The sequence below is a fragment of the Gavia stellata genome, unplaced genomic scaffold, assembly GCF_030936135.1.
Source record: "Gavia stellata isolate bGavSte3 unplaced genomic scaffold, bGavSte3.hap2 HAP2_SCAFFOLD_94, whole genome shotgun sequence".
In the NCBI taxonomy this organism is placed as follows: Eukaryota; Metazoa; Chordata; class Aves; order Gaviiformes; family Gaviidae; genus Gavia; species Gavia stellata.
In genome coordinates this window covers 243,141-259,013 of record NW_026777325.1, presented here as the reverse complement: position 1 = coordinate 259,013, position 15,873 = coordinate 243,141, and the positions used below count along the sequence as shown (strand labels likewise).

At 50.7% G+C, this 15,873-nt stretch overlaps 1 long non-coding RNA gene across 1 annotated transcript; it reads left to right on the top strand.

The window, feature by feature from the left end:
* The first annotated feature begins 6,639 nt into the window (after window positions 1-6,639).
* Window positions 6,640-14,645, top strand: LOC132321905 (uncharacterized). The gene is made up of 6 exons (XR_009484962.1): window positions 6,640-7,312; window positions 10,547-10,670; window positions 11,550-11,695; window positions 11,974-12,099; window positions 12,658-12,859; window positions 14,619-14,645. It is a non-coding gene; the product is annotated as an uncharacterized LOC132321905 (long non-coding RNA).
* Window positions 14,646-15,873: the final 1,228 nt, after the last annotated feature.

Below are 15,873 nucleotides of genomic sequence, written 5' to 3'. Positions count from 1 at the left end.
GTTTAAGCCCAGCTGGCAACTAAGCACCACACAGCCGCTCACTCACTCCCCCCAGGTGGGGTGGGGGAGAGATCCGGAAGAGTAAAAGTGAGAAAACTCGTGGGCTGAGATAAAAACAGTTTAATAAGTAGATCAAGAAACACCGCGCGGAGAAGCAAAGCAAAAGAAGGAATTGAATCACCACTTCCTGTCGGCAGGCAGTTGTTCAGCTATCTGCAGGGAAGCAGGGATCTATCACGCGTAGCGGTTGCTCGGGAAGACAAACGCCATTACTCCGAATGTCCCCACCTTCCTTCTTCCTCCCCCAGCTTTATATACTGAGCATGATGTCTTATGGTATGGAATATCCCTTTGGTCAGTTGGGGTCAGCTATCCCTGCTGTGTTGCCTCCCAACTTCCCGTGCACCCCCAGCCCACTCACTGGTGGGGTGGTGTGAGGAGCAGAAAAGGCCTTGGTGCTGTGTGAGCCCTGCTCAGCAGTAACTAAAACATTCCTGCTTTATCAACATTGTTTCCAGCCCAAATCCAAAACACAGCCCATACTAGCTGCTATGAAGAAAGTTAACCCCATCCCAGCCAAAACCAGCACATTCTCCACCCCTTACTCCATACCATTTACATTATGCTCAGGTCTCACACCATCCAAACCGTTCTCATTCCCTATCATCGCCCTTCCCATCCTTTGATATAGTACACAGATATCATTCCCTTAGTCTATGGACCACCCCTGTGAAATATTTGTAAAATGTCCATAAATGTCCATTGAGTTCATGTAGTCCATAACTTTGGGCTCCATCTGTTATGGTGGTCACTCAGGAGAGAAGAGGTTTTGTATTGCATGGAGTTATTGGGCACCACAGCTAGCTCAGGTCGGGTCACTGCTGCACTTGCACTGCTTCTTGTAAGGCTTGTCCTCCATTGGTTTAGGTGGTTCCTGCTATAGTAACTCCTGTAACATATAACTCAAATTATGGATTAGTTTCACCCAGAATTAAATCACCTTGAGGTACACACTGGACTTCCCCATTCTTCTGCATTACCCACCAAGTGCACCCAGGTCCTTGAGCAAAAACAACCCCGCGAACAGGTTTACCTTTTCCTGAGGAAGGAATAACCCAGACTGTTTTTCCCAGCAAGTTCCTTATATGTACTACGGGAATCTTATCTCCTTCCACAGTGCGCAGGGGTTTTGATTGGGCAGGGCCAGGTCGACTGGCAGAGCCTCTAGTGTTAACTAGCCAAGTGGCTTCTGCTAAATGTGTATCCCAATGCTTGAATGTCCCAGCACCCATTGCTTTCAGTGTAGTTTTTAACAGTGCGTTGTATCGTTCAATTTTCCCAGAGGCTGGTGCATGGTAGGGGATGTGATACACCCAGTCAATGCCATGCTCCTTGGCCCAGGTGTTAATGAGGTTGTTTCGGAAATGAGTCCCGTTGTCTGATTCAATTCTTTCAGGGGTGCCGTGTCGCCATAAAATTTGCTTTTCAAGGCCCAAGATAGTGTTCCGGGCAGTGGCATGGGTCACGGGGTATGTTTCCATCCATCCGGTAGTTGCTTCCACCATTGTAAGCACATGCTGCTTCCCGTGGCGGGTTCGTGGTAGTGTGATATAATCAACCTGCCAGGCTTCCCCGTATTGATATTTCAGCCATCGCCCTCTATACTAAAAAGGCTTCAGCCGCTTAGCTTGTTTGATTATGGCACATGTTTCACATTCATGGATAACCTGTGCAATGGCATCAATAGTCAAGTCCACCCATCAATCACGAGCCCATTTGTATGTTGCATCCCTTCCTAAATGTCCTGATGTGTCATGGGCCCATCGAGCTATAAATAGCTCACCCTTATGTTCCCAATCCAGATCCACCTGAGCCACTTCAATTCTAGCAGCTTGGTCCACCCGCTCATTGTTTCGATGTTCTTCAGTGGCACGACTCTTGGGTATGTGAGCATCTACATGACGTACTTTTACAACCAGGTTCTCTACCCGAGCAGCAATATCTCGCCATAATTCAGCAGCCCAGATGGGCTTACCTCTGCGCTGCCAGTTGCTCTGCTTCCATTGCTGTAGCCACCCCCACAGGGCATTTGCCACCATCCATGAGTCCGTATAGAGATAAAGTACTGGCCATTTCCCTCGTTCAGCAATATCTAAAGCTAGCTGAATGGCTTTCACCTCTGCAAACTGACTTGATTCACCTTGTCCTTCAGCAGTTTCTGCAACTTGTCGCGTAGGACTCCACACAGCAGCTTTCCACCTTCGATGTTTTCCCACAATACGACAGGATCCATCTGTAAACAGGGCATATTGCTTCTCAGTCTCTGGTAATTCATTATACAGAGGGGCCTCTTCAGCACGAGTCACCTCCTCTGGTGACAGTCCGAAGTTTCGGCCTTCTGGCCAGTCCATGATCACTTCCAGGATTCCCAGGCGGTCGGGGTTTCCCATCCGAGCTCGTTGCGTTATCAGTGCAACCCACTTAGTCCATGTAGCATCAGTTGCGTGATGCGTAGAGGGGACCTTCCCTTTGAACATCCAGCCCAGCACAGGCAATCGAGGGGCCAAAAGGAGCTGTGCTTCAGTACCAACTACTTCTGAAGCAGCTCAAATTCCTTCATATGCTGCTAATATTTCTTTTTCAGTTGGAGTGTAACGGGCTTCAGATCCCCTATATCCCCGGCTCCAAAACCCTAGAGGTCGACCTCGAGTCTCTCCAGGTGCTTTCTGCCAGGGGCTCCAGGTGGGCCTGTTATCCCCAGATGAGGCGTAAAGCATGTTTTTCACATCTTGTCCTGTCCAGACTGGCCCAAGCACTACTGCACGGACTATCTCCTGTTTAATTTGTTCAAAGGCTTGTTTAAAGAAGGCAATGAGAGAAGGAAATGAAATGGAATGAGATGAAATGATGAAAGGAAAGAATGAATCCCAATGGAACGAAAAGGAAAAAAATAAATGAAATTACATTAAATAAAATGAAGGATAGGATGAAATGAACTGAATTGAAATGAAATGAAAGAATGAATGGAAATGAAAATACTTCATTTCATGGTATCATTAGTTAATGGGGGTTATTTAATTATTTCATGATATCATTACATTCTGACATTATTTCATGGTTTCATTATGTTATTATTCTATTTCATTATTTCATTTTCTCAGTCGTTCATTGCATTGTTTTGTCAGTAGTTCAATTTTTCATGTCACTATTTCATTCTTAGGTTTCATTTCATTGCATTGCATTGCATGGCAATACATTGCATTTCATTTCATTCTTTCATTTAATTTTGCATTTCATTCTTGCATTTCATGTCATTCCTTCATTTAATTTCTTTCTTTTCATTCTTTTGTTTCACTCCTTTGTTTTATTTTGCATTTGCTTCTTTCCTATCCTTTCATTTTTTTAAACTTAATTTTACTCTTTCATGTAATGCTACGTTTCCTCCATTCAATTAATTTAATTTAATTTCAAGACTTTTCCTTTAATTTCGTAAGTATAATGAAATGATGAAGTAAAATAAAGAGAATGAACTAATGCAACCAAATAATGACATGAAATATGGACGGCATGCAAGATTGAAATAATTAAAAAATGACAGTATGACTTGAAGAAGGAAATGAAATGAAATGCAAAATTAAATGATATGAAAGGATAAAATGAAAGTATGACTAGAAGGAAACGAAATTAAAGAACAAAAAACATGAAGGAAAGAAACTAAAGAAATGAAAGGAAAGAATGAAATCACAAACTGAACTGAACTGAACTGAACTGAACTGAAACATCCAAAAGGAAATTAAATGAAAGAATGCTATCATAGAATGAAGGAATGAAATGAAATGTAGTGTAACACTATGAAATGAAATGAAATTACACTGAATTGAATTAAATTAATTAAATGAAATAAAAAAGAAAGTGAGAGAATAAAATGAAATGAAAAATTAGACAAAATTAAAATAAAAGAATGTGATGAAATGAAATGAAATACATTTAAATTAATGAGTGAGATGAAATGAGGAAATGAAAAGTGAAATGAAATGAAATGAAATGAAATGAAATGAAATGAAATGAAATGAAATGAAGGAATCAAATGAAATGAAAGAATAAAAAGAAATGAAATGACATGAAGTGAGATGAAATCATGAAGTGAAAACACAAAGTGAAATCATGAAATGACAAAATGAAATTACATGAAGAGAAAGAATGCAATGAAAAATGACATGAAAGAATGAAATGAAATAAATAAATTAAATTTAAATTAAATAATGAAAAGAAATTAAAAATGAAATGAAATGAAATGAAATGAAAAGTATTAAGGAAATGGAAAAATGGAATGAATGAACAGAAGGAAAAGAAAAATGAAAGGAAAGAATGAAACAAAAGAATGAAATGAAAGAAATTAAAAGAAGAAATGAAATGAAAGAATGAAATGAAATGAAATGAAATGAAATGAAATGAAATGAAATGAAATGAAATGGAACAAAAACTAAGAATGAAAAAGTGACATGAAACAAAATGAAAGAAAGAAAAAATGAAATTAAATGAAACCTAAGAATGAAATGGTGACCAAATAATACAATCCAAAATTGAATGAAAGAATGCTATCAAAGAACGAAGTGAAAGAATGAGGGAATGAAATTAAATGTAATGAAATCTAACCTAATGTAAATAAATGTAATGAAAGAATTAAATGAAATAATTAAAGAAGGCAATGAGAGAAGGAAATGAAATGCAATGAGTGAAATGCTGAAAGGAACGATTGATTCCCAATGAAATGAAAGGGAAAAAATAAATGGAATTACATTAAACAAAATGAAGGATAGGATGAAATGAAATGAAATGAAATGAAATGAAATGAAATGAAATGAAATGAAAGAATGAATGGAAATGAATGGAGGAGGAGAAAGAAGGGAAGGGAACAGGAGGCAAGAAGAGGGGAAGGGAACCAGAGGCAAAAGAAGGCAACAGCAGGAGGAGAAAGAGGCCAGAAGAGGCAACAGGAGGTAAAAGGACGAGGAGAACGAATAGCCAACAAGAGGCAAAAGGAAGCAACAGGAGGAAGAGGAGGAGGAAGAAGAAACAGGAATCAACTGGAGGCAACATGAGGAGTAGTAGAACACAACAGGAAGAAACATGAAGCAACTAAAGAAGGGAAAGACAACAGAAGGAATCAGGAGAAGAAGGTAACAGGAGGAGGAGGAGGCAGCATATGGCAACAGGAGGCAACAGGAACAGGAGAAGGAGGCAACAGGTTTAAATGGAAGGAGGAGGAGGCAATATGAAGGAACAGGAGGCAAGGAGAAGCAAGAGGAGGAGGAGGCAACAGGAGGCAACAGGAGGAGAAGGAAGAGGAGGAGGCAGCAGGAGGCAACAGGAGGCAGGAGGAAGAGGAGGAAGGGGATGCGGAGGAGGAAACACCTGCCTATTCCCTCTAGATTTTAAGCACATTAAAAGTCAGGGATGGAGCACCTGCTATGTCCGTTTGTCTTCAGCGATGCAGAAAATCCAAGCTTAGTGCTGAAGTCATTACTTACAGGAGTCATTCCACATCATGACCATTGCTCCTCTTTGGAACAGAGGGGAAAGCTCTGGATGACAATGGATGTCAGGACGCGCTCCAGAAAGAGAAGATCAGTGCAAGAAGATCCCCGTCACCTAATTGCAAAGAAATAATTCTAGCTCAATGAAATGGGTACCGAAAACGAAACACACTGAACCGAGTTGCAGTCTGATGGCTTTGCCATCACTGTCGCAGGGCCCCAGTTCACAGCAATTGCGAAGGACCTTTTGAAAGACTCAGATGCCTGTCACCTCCTCTGAAGAGGACCTGCTGCTTACCCGTTGCCAGCGTTAGCAGCAGAGCCCTCTGCCTCTCCAGCCCACACTTTCCCACCTTGTAGGCAGGAGTTACCAGCTTTCAGCTGCTACTTCAATGGCTCTCTTGACCATTCTCCTTTTCTGTCTCGCTTCCTACTGTATCAGTTAGGGTGGGCTTCCTATCATTCCAGACTGAGCCCAACTTCTCAGTAGGAGGATTACACTGCTGCCCCATTGCTTGCCTATTTTAGAATATGGAAAAGAGATGATAATTATCAAACAGTAACTCCACCCGTAGCCCATACCTATGTAGTCTATAGCCTGTGGCTCTGAAGGTATAGACCAGCCTATACTTATATCCTGTATCTACTCTCCGATCTGTGCAGGAAGTCAAATAAAAATTACCTTTAATAGAGCATGGAACTTTGGGGGAGTGGAGAAGAAAGAAAAGGTGGGAAAAAAGAGAAGCGTAGGCACACAATTAAAAAAGAAAGGAGTTGAGTTATCCCGAAGACCAGCTCAGCCCAACTCGCTTTCACTGGCAAAACGCTGTGAAGCTTGGAGGAAAAAAAGCTGACAGGTGCTGGGAGGCACCCAATTATCGGAGTTCAGATGTGAAAGAGGAGGACAACCTTGACATGGCTCCTTTTCACTGTCCCCCGACCTGTGTGCATGTTATGACGTCTTCGTTTCCCTGAAGTTCTCCCCGACTAACAGGGAAGTATCATCTGTCCAAGCCACGTGCCACGAGGAGAAACAGTTCTGACCATGAAGGGGCAGCAAATAACTGCATCTGCAGAAGCAAAAGGGCAGCCGTGCCTCAGCTTCGGAGATGCCCAAAGCTGCCCCGGGGCCCCAGGAGCCCCTGGCACCCCAGCGTTTGCTTGGCCCTGAAGCCCTGCGGGGCCTGCCAGTGCTGGGGAGCCCCGGGGACAGACACGAAGGACAGCGGTCAGCCTGTGTAGGGAGAGTGACGGGACTCCGTCCTTTTTTCTGGCCACAGGAGGATGCCCTGGGCCATGCCAGGACAGGGTGTCTCTTCTCCTCAGCCCCGGGGGAAGGCGAGGCCTGAGGAAGGCCCTGGGGGCTGGGCTCAGCATGGGCGGTGTGACCGAGGGCAGAGCCCTCCCTCCTGCCAGGTGCCGGCCTGGCCGACACCAGCAGCTCCCACCACACAGCTCCTCCTGCCCAGGGCTGTGGCTGGCAGCACAGACAGACCCACATTTTGGGAAAGACTTGCTGTTCCAGAGCAAACCCACGGCAGCTCCTCTCCTGCCCCCTCTCCTCCCCTCCTGTCATGTCCCTTCCCCTCAACCCCCTTCCCTTCCCTCTCTCCCTGAGCAGGCCCAGACCCCATGAGTGGACAGAGGGACGGCAGAGCTGTGCACACACCTTGAGCTGCTGAGAGAACAGCTCCAGGGGCAATGGCCCTTCTTGAAGGCCATCTCTCCGCAGGTCCAGTATCCCGGCTGGCTGAGGAACGAGCTGCGGTCAGGGGGTGAGTTGCCGCGACTGGCGGAGTGGGTTGGGCGAGCGCAGCAGGATGAGGCCTGTGCCCTGACAGGGCCCTTTCCTGGACAGCCTGTCTGCTCCAGGAGAGGGCCTGGACAGAAGCTGCTGGCGTTTGACTTTATTCCTCTGAAGATGCCTGAATTAAAGCCCAAAAAAGCTACAGGATAATCACAGGCAGCTCCTCCTGCCCATGGCCATGGCTGCCCAAAATCACCCCCCCATGACCAGGATCCACCCCAGGGTCTGTGGCAGTGTGGGAGGGCAGCGGGGGCAGGGCAGCTCTGGGAGGAGAGGCCTGGGCTGCCCCTGCCCGCCCAGCTGGTGCCAGCTGGCTCCAGCCTGCCCAGCAACAGTAGTGCCATTGGCCACAGCTGAGCCAATCAGCGCAGCAGGAGGTGGCCTGTCAGTCACAGCTGGCCTGGGGCGGGGCTGGAGGGGGCAGAGGCTGAGTGGCCTGAGGAGAAACTGGTGAGATGCAGGTGGGGCCCGGGCCCAGGCCCAGGCCCAGGGGTGCTGCAGGCACAGGAGCAGTGTGAATGAGCCTTCTGAAACGTTTCCTGGGTTATTCACTAGATATGTGCATAGAGAGGCAAATTAGGCCGTGAACTGACTTTCCAATTAAGGGTTTCCTCTTGCCATAGAACATGCTTCCATTTTCTCATGGGTAAGAGACTGAAAGGTAGAAGCTGAAGCAGCGTGTGCCTCTTGTGAAAATACGTAACCACAGATGGTTGTATTGAGTTGATCCTTAGTTGCTTCCTGTGTAGAAAAACGGCACATTAATTTAATCTTTTGTGTCTCGGCAGGGCCTTGATACTGCTACTGTGTAGGCACCAAGTATGTGGCTGTCCAGTTCTCTGCATGTCTGTGGCTGATCTTTCTTGTTTCTTGGCTTGTGCAGGTGCTTATGATGTCATATGTGCCTGAGTAGGTAATAGGGCAGGAGTATGCCCCTGGCTTCTGCAGCTGCTTGTGATGTAAGTGATAGCGGATGAGGTGGTAGGACAGAAGCATGCCCCTGACTTCTTCAGGTTCCTGGAGGGCCACTGTTGACTGAGTAGCCAATAGGCGTGGAGCACGACCCCGGCACGTGCTGCTACTTGCGATGTCATAGGTGGCACCCAAGCAGGTGATGGGGCAGGAGTATGCACCTGGCTTGTGTAGGTGCTTGTGATGTCATAGGTGCATGAGTAGTTGATAGGGCAGGAGCAGGATGTGTCTTGTAGAGCTGCTTGTGTTGTCACTGATGGCTAAGTAGCTGTCTGGGTATAAATAGACACCTGGCTGGTGCAGGTGCTTGTGATGTCAATGAAGGCTGTGCAGCTATTGGGGTAGGAGCATGCACCTGGCTTCTGCAGGTGCTTGTGATATCATAGGTGGCTGAGTAAGTCATAGAGCAGGAGCAGGCACCTGGCTTGTACAGATGCCTGTGAGGTCAATGGTGGCTGAGTAGCTGACAGGGCAGGAACAGGCCCCTGCGTTGTGCTGATGATTGCGGTGTCATAGGTGTATGAGTGGACAACAGGCCAAGAACAGGCCCCTGCCTTGTGCTGATGATTGCGATGTCATAGGTGGCTGAGTAGGTGATAGGGCAGGAGCAGGACCTGGCTTCTACGGCTGCTTGTGATGTCACTGGTGTCTAAGTAGCTGTTTGGGTATGACTGAACAGCTGGCTTTTGCAGGTGCTTGTGATGTCAATGGTGGCTCTGTAGGTCTTAGGGCAGGAGCATGCAGCTGGCTTCGGCAGCTTCTTGTGATGTCACATGTGCCTGAGTAGGTGATAGGGCAGGAGCAGGCCCCTGGCTTGTTGTTTTGGGAATTGTGCAGCCAGCCCCTAGACCATGGTAGGAATTATGTGGGTGCCACCTCAACAGGGCTCGGCCCTAGGTTTCTGCTCGCAGAAGACGACTCGCCAATCCCCTGAGTTAGTAAGTGGTTTATTTATCTGACATGCAGAGCAGCTCGAGGTGGGTGGCTCCAAGGAGGGACCCCTACTGCAGATCACGCACCCCCATTATACCCTTATGGGCAGATTTCCTGGAACGTACCACCCATCACCCCAAGTACCCCAACGTACCACCCCGAGTCCAATCACTTAATTCTGGTCAGTGGTCTCTTGATTTCTTACTGGTTTGCTTGGTCGCTGGGCTGGCCGCCTTCTGAAGTTACCTCTTTCTCCTGGAATTGTTTCCTTGGTCACTTTCTTCTTCATTCTGCTTGCATCTGCCAGTTTCAGCTAGTTCTGTAGCTGCAACTTTTTTCCCCCAGTCAGCTCTCGGTATCCTTGTCCTCTGCATTGCCTTTAACCTCTCTCTGCCTTGCTCCTCTCCCCTCTGTGCCTGCAGGCAGTGCCCTGAGCCCTGCTGTGCTTTGCAGAGGGGCTGCTCGTGGGCAGAGGTGTCTCTGTGCAGCGCTGCCCACTTGCCAGGAGCTCCCTCTGTCCCAGGAGTCTGGCCCAGCTCAGCAGCAAAGGACCAGCGCACGGTGTCACTTTCTCTTTGCCCTCTGGGCTCCCTCCAGGTGTCCCTGGGTCAGCAGGGAACCTGCTGGGAAACAGGCTGAAGCAATCAAAAAGAGGTACGGGAACAGGGCCCTGCTGTCCAGGTGGGGCCCTGCTCTCCCAGTGGGGCCCGGCCCCACGCTGGGTGACCACAGCCTGGTTAAAACACACGCCCCACAGGGCTGCTCTGAAGAGCTTCCTCCTTTCCCAGGTGCAGAGGGGCATCCTGAGAAGCTGCTGCAGAGGTGGGTGAAGTTTTCCCTCGCTGTGCTGCCAAACCGGGGGCCGGGCACCAGGCAGCAAGACACAGGGAAGAAGCCTTCTGCCAGGCGAGACCCTTGTGGGAAGGGGGAAAGGGACCTTTGCGCCCATGTAGGCAAGACATCTCCTTTGGACACTCTGGCTGTAGGGACTCAGGAAGGTCCCCGACGCATGCCCCACATTTTTTATGAGCTTGTTTGCCCCATCGTGGGCCCCTTAGTGGGGAAGGTGGAGGATGTTGGTGCACCCTCCATCGCTTGGCATGCCCTTACACCAGACCTGAGGTGCAGTCCTTTCCCATCCGTCTGACGAGGCTCAGGAAAGGCTCCAGCTTGCCATGGGAAACGGCCCCACCTGCCCCACTTCTTCTGCCAGCCTGGGGAGCTTTGATACCGGGTGAAAATGGGAGACAAAACTGCCCCGCGCTCATGCTGACTCCTCCTGTTGTTTCTTTTGCAGCGTGCTCCCCCCATGTGCAGGCAGATCCCTCAGGACGAAGGAGGCAGGCAGGCAGGAGCCAGCTCGTCCAGGCAGGCCCAGCGCTGCATTCCCATCGTCTGAAGGCTGCAAGAGAGCGCTGCGGGTACGTGCCTTGCTGTGACTACCGTGCTGTTTGAGACTCAGCAAAAGCCTCTTTGTGCAGAGAGCCACCCTGAAAGGATCCCGTGGCTTGCGTTCATTGGAACCTGTCTCTCACCTCCTTCAGACCTTCTTCCTGAAAAGGAAGGTGCTGCACACCGTTCCCGCCTGTTATTGCCCCCTGGGTTGTCATGAAACACTTTATTCTGGCCAGGGGCTCTGGAAAAAACGTGCAAGTCCTTCCTAGGTCGTTGACAGTGGAGGTCTTTGGTCACTCAGCTGTGTTTGCCATGAGTTGAAGAGCCTGGCGTGACTCCACGGCCCCTGATCTGTTAGGGGCAAAGCTGACCGACCGGCTGAGGCAAGGGGCAGCAAAGTGGGTCAGACCCAAAGGAAGCCCCTCCAGGAGCTGAGACTAATCCTGCTTGCTGCTGCATTTCCATCCCCTCGTGGAGGTCTGGCAGCTGTCCGCAGAGTGGGAGCAAGCGAAGACCCGGTGGCAAGAGCAGCGAGGGCAAGCAAAGGCAGAATGGGTGGCGTAGGAAGCCTGGTCTGCAGGGGAGGACCGACAGCTGCCCCAGGTACGGGCAGCAATTGATACTGCTGAGAGCAGCAGCGACCCTCTCTGTCAGGGCAGCCAGGGTGGCAGGTCTGCAGGGGGTGGTAGCAGGACTGACACCCAGTTGCAGGGCAGGGGTTTTTCCCTGGGAGAGATTGGGAGCAGGATCCAAGAGGCAAAAGGAGCCGTCAGCCGTGATGTTGGGCATGCGGTGCTGAGTGTCCCAGCTCCCAGGTCCAGCTGCAGGCTCCTTTCAAGAGGTCGTCTGGGAATCGGCACCTGTGTTTGCCCTCTGGTTTGCTCAGAGCATCTCCTCCTTGTCAGGCACTCGGCACTGGAGGCACTTGGACTCCCCACCCTCCAGCCCAGCCCAGGAGAAGGGAGGTCAGCAAGAGGTGGAGAAAGGCTGAAAACCTTCTCCCAGCGGAGGAGATGGCAGCAGCAGCCCAGCTGGAGAGACTCCAGCCTGAGTAAGTGTGCGCCAGCTCTGGGGGCAGCTTGGGGCAATTGTGACCCCACAGAGATGTCCAGGACCCCTGTGCCTGTGTCCTGGGGTTGCATAGGGCACCCTCTGATGTCTCCTAACACGGGCATGACCTGGGTTACCGCCACGGCCAAGGCCCAGAACTCACCACAGGGTGAAAGGGTGGGTACACAGGGGACTGGGTGGGTGCAGGGGCCGGGCGAGGGGAGAGGCAGAAGGGGTCTCCGGCAGAGGCTGAAGGATGATGTTTCCCTGTTGTTGCAGCCACCTTTCCCCATGAGCAGTCCGGGTCCTCAGAAGGCTGGAGCCACGTCAAGCATGGAGGAACATCTTCAAGCACATCACTGAGAACAACAGGCAGCATCAAGAGCAGCAGAGGCAGCTCCCCTGGTAACCGTCTCCAAAAAGGGATGGTGCTTCCCCTGGCTGCAAGGCCCATCCCTCCACTGAGAGCAGCCCTGGGGGAAAGAGGGCATTTCTCTGACACCCCTTGCGAGACAGAAGCAGGTTCTGGAGGCTGGCTTTGGGCTGGGCCTCCCTGACACCCAAGGGGACTGCCTGGGCACCCAGAATTGGCTTTCCATGTGGGACGTAAAAGCCCTGGCTGAAGACGGGGGGATCCCTCTGATGGCTGGCTCTCCAAACCCTTTCCAAACCAGAGAGCATGTCCTTCCCTTGCAGAGTCCTGCCCCAAGACACCTTGCCCTGAGGGGGGACACCTGTATGGGACACCCAAGGTGTTGGCCCCACCTGACTCAGCCCCAGGCTGATCAGCGGCACCTGGGACCTTCTCATGGGCTTGGGCACAAGGCTCCTCTCCCACTTCACACACACCTTGAGGCTTCATCGCAAGCAGATCCCGTCACAGGTGGCCTGAGCTAAGCCTGTAGGATTTCTCTGCCTTCTCCCTGTCCATACGATCATACACTTCTCTTTCTTCCTCCCTAGCACTAGATGCTGGTAACCGCAGCAGAGGGGAAGTTGCTGGGAGCGGCAGCTGTAGCAGTGGCTGTTAGCAGAGGGGCTGGGAGGCCCCTTTACAAAATGAAGAGCTCTGGGGCTGTTGCCAGCTGGACTGACTGATCTGTGCCTGGTGATGGATCCATCGAAAGGGATTACACACACCCTATGAGTGATCCCAGAACTGCTGGTAGGGGCAGGAGGGAATAAAGTCCCCACACACAGCACAGCGTGAACATGTGCAGCCCCGCTCCTGCACATCCCAACACACAGGCAGCACAACAGAGGAGGCTCTAACGCTCTTCCCTGGAAACCAGCACAGCTGGTGCCTCCCTGAAGTGCCCGCACGCTCATGCACACAGCGTGGAGAAGCATCAGCAGGGCCAGAAGTCTGTGTGTGATTACAGGGCTGCGGCCACACTGGGACCACAGAGGTGTGGTGGGTAGATGGCACAGCGGGAGGGCTGTGGTGGAGGGACACTGGCTCTTCAGGAAGGACTGTCTGGGAAGGCGAGGAGGTGGACTTGCCTTCTGCTTGGGGTGGGACAGGAGCCAGCTTATGGGTCCGCATCAGCAGGCAGAGCAACGTGGGTGCCGTGTTGGCAGTTACCTGCTAGAGACCTCCTGTTGAGGAGGAAGATGTAGAGGAGGCCTTCTTCAAACAAGTGGAAGGAGCCTCACGTTCACAGGCCCTAGTCCTCATGGGGGACCTGAAGCACCCTGGTATGTGCTGGAAGGACAATCGAGCAGGGCTCCAGCAATCTAGGAGATTTTCTAGAGTGCCTTTCCTGGCACGGGTGACGGTGGCAACCAGGAGACCTAACAAGGCAGGGGAAGAGAAGGGTGGGGAGGCATGACCCTAGTTCTCGCTGGGGTCTGAGACAGCATTCCCAGAAAAAGTCATGGACATCACTCCCCACAGCCTTCCCTCCCTCCATCCCCTGATGAGTCAGGCAGCCCCAGCTCCAGCTGTGCTCCTCTGGCTCCAGCTGTGCTCTGCCCCTCACCCTTTGCCTTGGGGTGCAACGGGCGGAGCAGCCCCATGTGTCCCAGCACCTTCAGCCCTAGGATGAGCAAACTGGCCTTCTCACCCCTCCTTCCTTGCTGGAAAGCCCTTACCCATCTCTGCTCCTAGGGGCTTGGGGTGGCGGGGCCAGGGGAATCTGGAAAGGCAGGGAAACCTGTCGCAATTGGGCAGGATGCTGCAATTCAGATGGGGTTGGTCCTGGCCTCTGGAGGGATTTCTGCCTGACCTCTTAAGAGCAGCAATAGGGACAGCCACATCCAAGCGAGTCCCCCAGGGTGCCTGTTCTGCTCCCAGAGCGGGGAACACCCCACAGCCCAATCTCTGGGTCCCAGCACCCCAAGAGCCTGGGCCCCTACAGCCCTCCATGCACAGGGCGTGCCTGGAGACATCTCAGCTGCCCGCAAGGTGGGGTGGCACAAGGAGACAGTGCAGCCTGGCCATGCCCTGGGGGACCACAGCCGCAGGATTGGGGCTGTGCTGGGCTGGGGCCCGTGGGGGCAGTGTGCCCCTGTGGGAGCTGGTCCTCACCTCCTGGCCGGTGTCAGAGGCTTCCCTCCAGCCCTGCACCCAGACCAGAGCTTGCTCCTCTCGCAAGAGCGGGGCAGGAGGGGGCTGCTTGGGGGAGGCGAGGTGTCAAGGTTATGCTTGTATCTGTTCAGAGGAGACTATGCTCTGTAAATAGCCTGTCTTTGGGAGCTGTTGTTACTGCTGTCAGGAGAGCTAGTAAAACTGGCCAGCAGGCAGAGCTCAGCCCCTTCAAGAAGTTGCCTGCTGGAGTCTTCCCACTGCATAGTTTCCTCTGTTTTCCTGGCCTGTCCTGATGTGAGAAACCTTCCCCAAAGGCCTTTATCTCCAAGGACTCTGCGCCCTGGGGGCTTCTCTCCCATTGCCTCTGGCTTCTTGCTCCTCTGCTTTCTTTCAGGAGATGCAGCTGAACCAAAACGTCTGGTCCAAGCAAGCAGCCAGTTGGGGGAAATAGGAGATACCAGCAGCGCCAAGCAGCTCTGTGGGGATGGGAGGAGGACGCTTGGATGCAGCAAACACTGCTGCCGGCCGTGGTGTGTCCCTGAGCCATCTCTCGTCGGCTCCCCACTGTAGGCCAGTTCTGGGGATACAGAGACATAACTGTCTGCTTTTAACCATTTGGATATTGTTTCTTGTTTAACCACTTAGATATTGTTTCTTGTTTATTCTTTCTAAAACTCACTTACCAAGGCTGGCGCCTGTAACGTCTGTTAAGGGTTAAGTTTATCAGGGACTGGTATTTGTCAAAAGCTACTTGCTGAACAAAGGGAGTGATAACAGGAACTGCAAGGCTAGTCTGACCACAGAACCGACTAGGACTTGTTAAAACTGCTGAAATCAACAAGTAAGAAGACAGCACGCTTAAAAGACTGAAGTTCATCTAGAGGACAGAAGAGGAAGAGGAAGATAAGACCCCTGAAGAAGTAAAAGACCACCAGAGACAGATCTGAGCCTGCGCAGTTTCTGAATCAACTCCGCCCCCAACTTATACATACGTATTATGAAACCCTATGACTATGTATGCTTTGGTGTAATAAATATCCGACTGCTTGCCGAAATGGTGTGCAAGCTTTGAGGAGAAATCCCCTTGCACCCAGCGCCGTAATAAACACGCCTGCTTTATAACTCTTTGTGAGTTGTAAAGTTTGTTTCTGCGTGTCAGTTTGGCACCCCAGATGGGACCCTCTCTGTCCGGCTGCAGGACCGGCTGAGAGTGGGATGTCCTTGGCATGCCCTGAGATTTCTCGGAGGACCTCCCTCGCTCACCCGATCACTGCAGAGACAGACAAGGACCATCAGCGGACCAGGTATGTTAATTTAAGGGGGGGAACCTGTAAGTCATGAGGAGACATCCTACGCGAGGTAAAGAGCATTGGCGCTCGCCCCTGGGTGGTCAGGATTCGAATCCAGCAGTGGGGAATGCGGGAATCGCTGATTAAGGGAAGTACGCGATGGGTGCTCTTCGCTGAAATTGTGTGAGTACGGGATAGCTATCGTTTGTACCAACTATTACAGCCCCTGGGAATTGTAATTTATATTATTGTGGCTATAATTGGGATTTTATGATAGTCATTACAATCTGCATACTTAAGAAGGTTTTGTGCCCGGTACTGTGTATTGTGTGAAAAGTGCTTTATTATACAATTAATGTT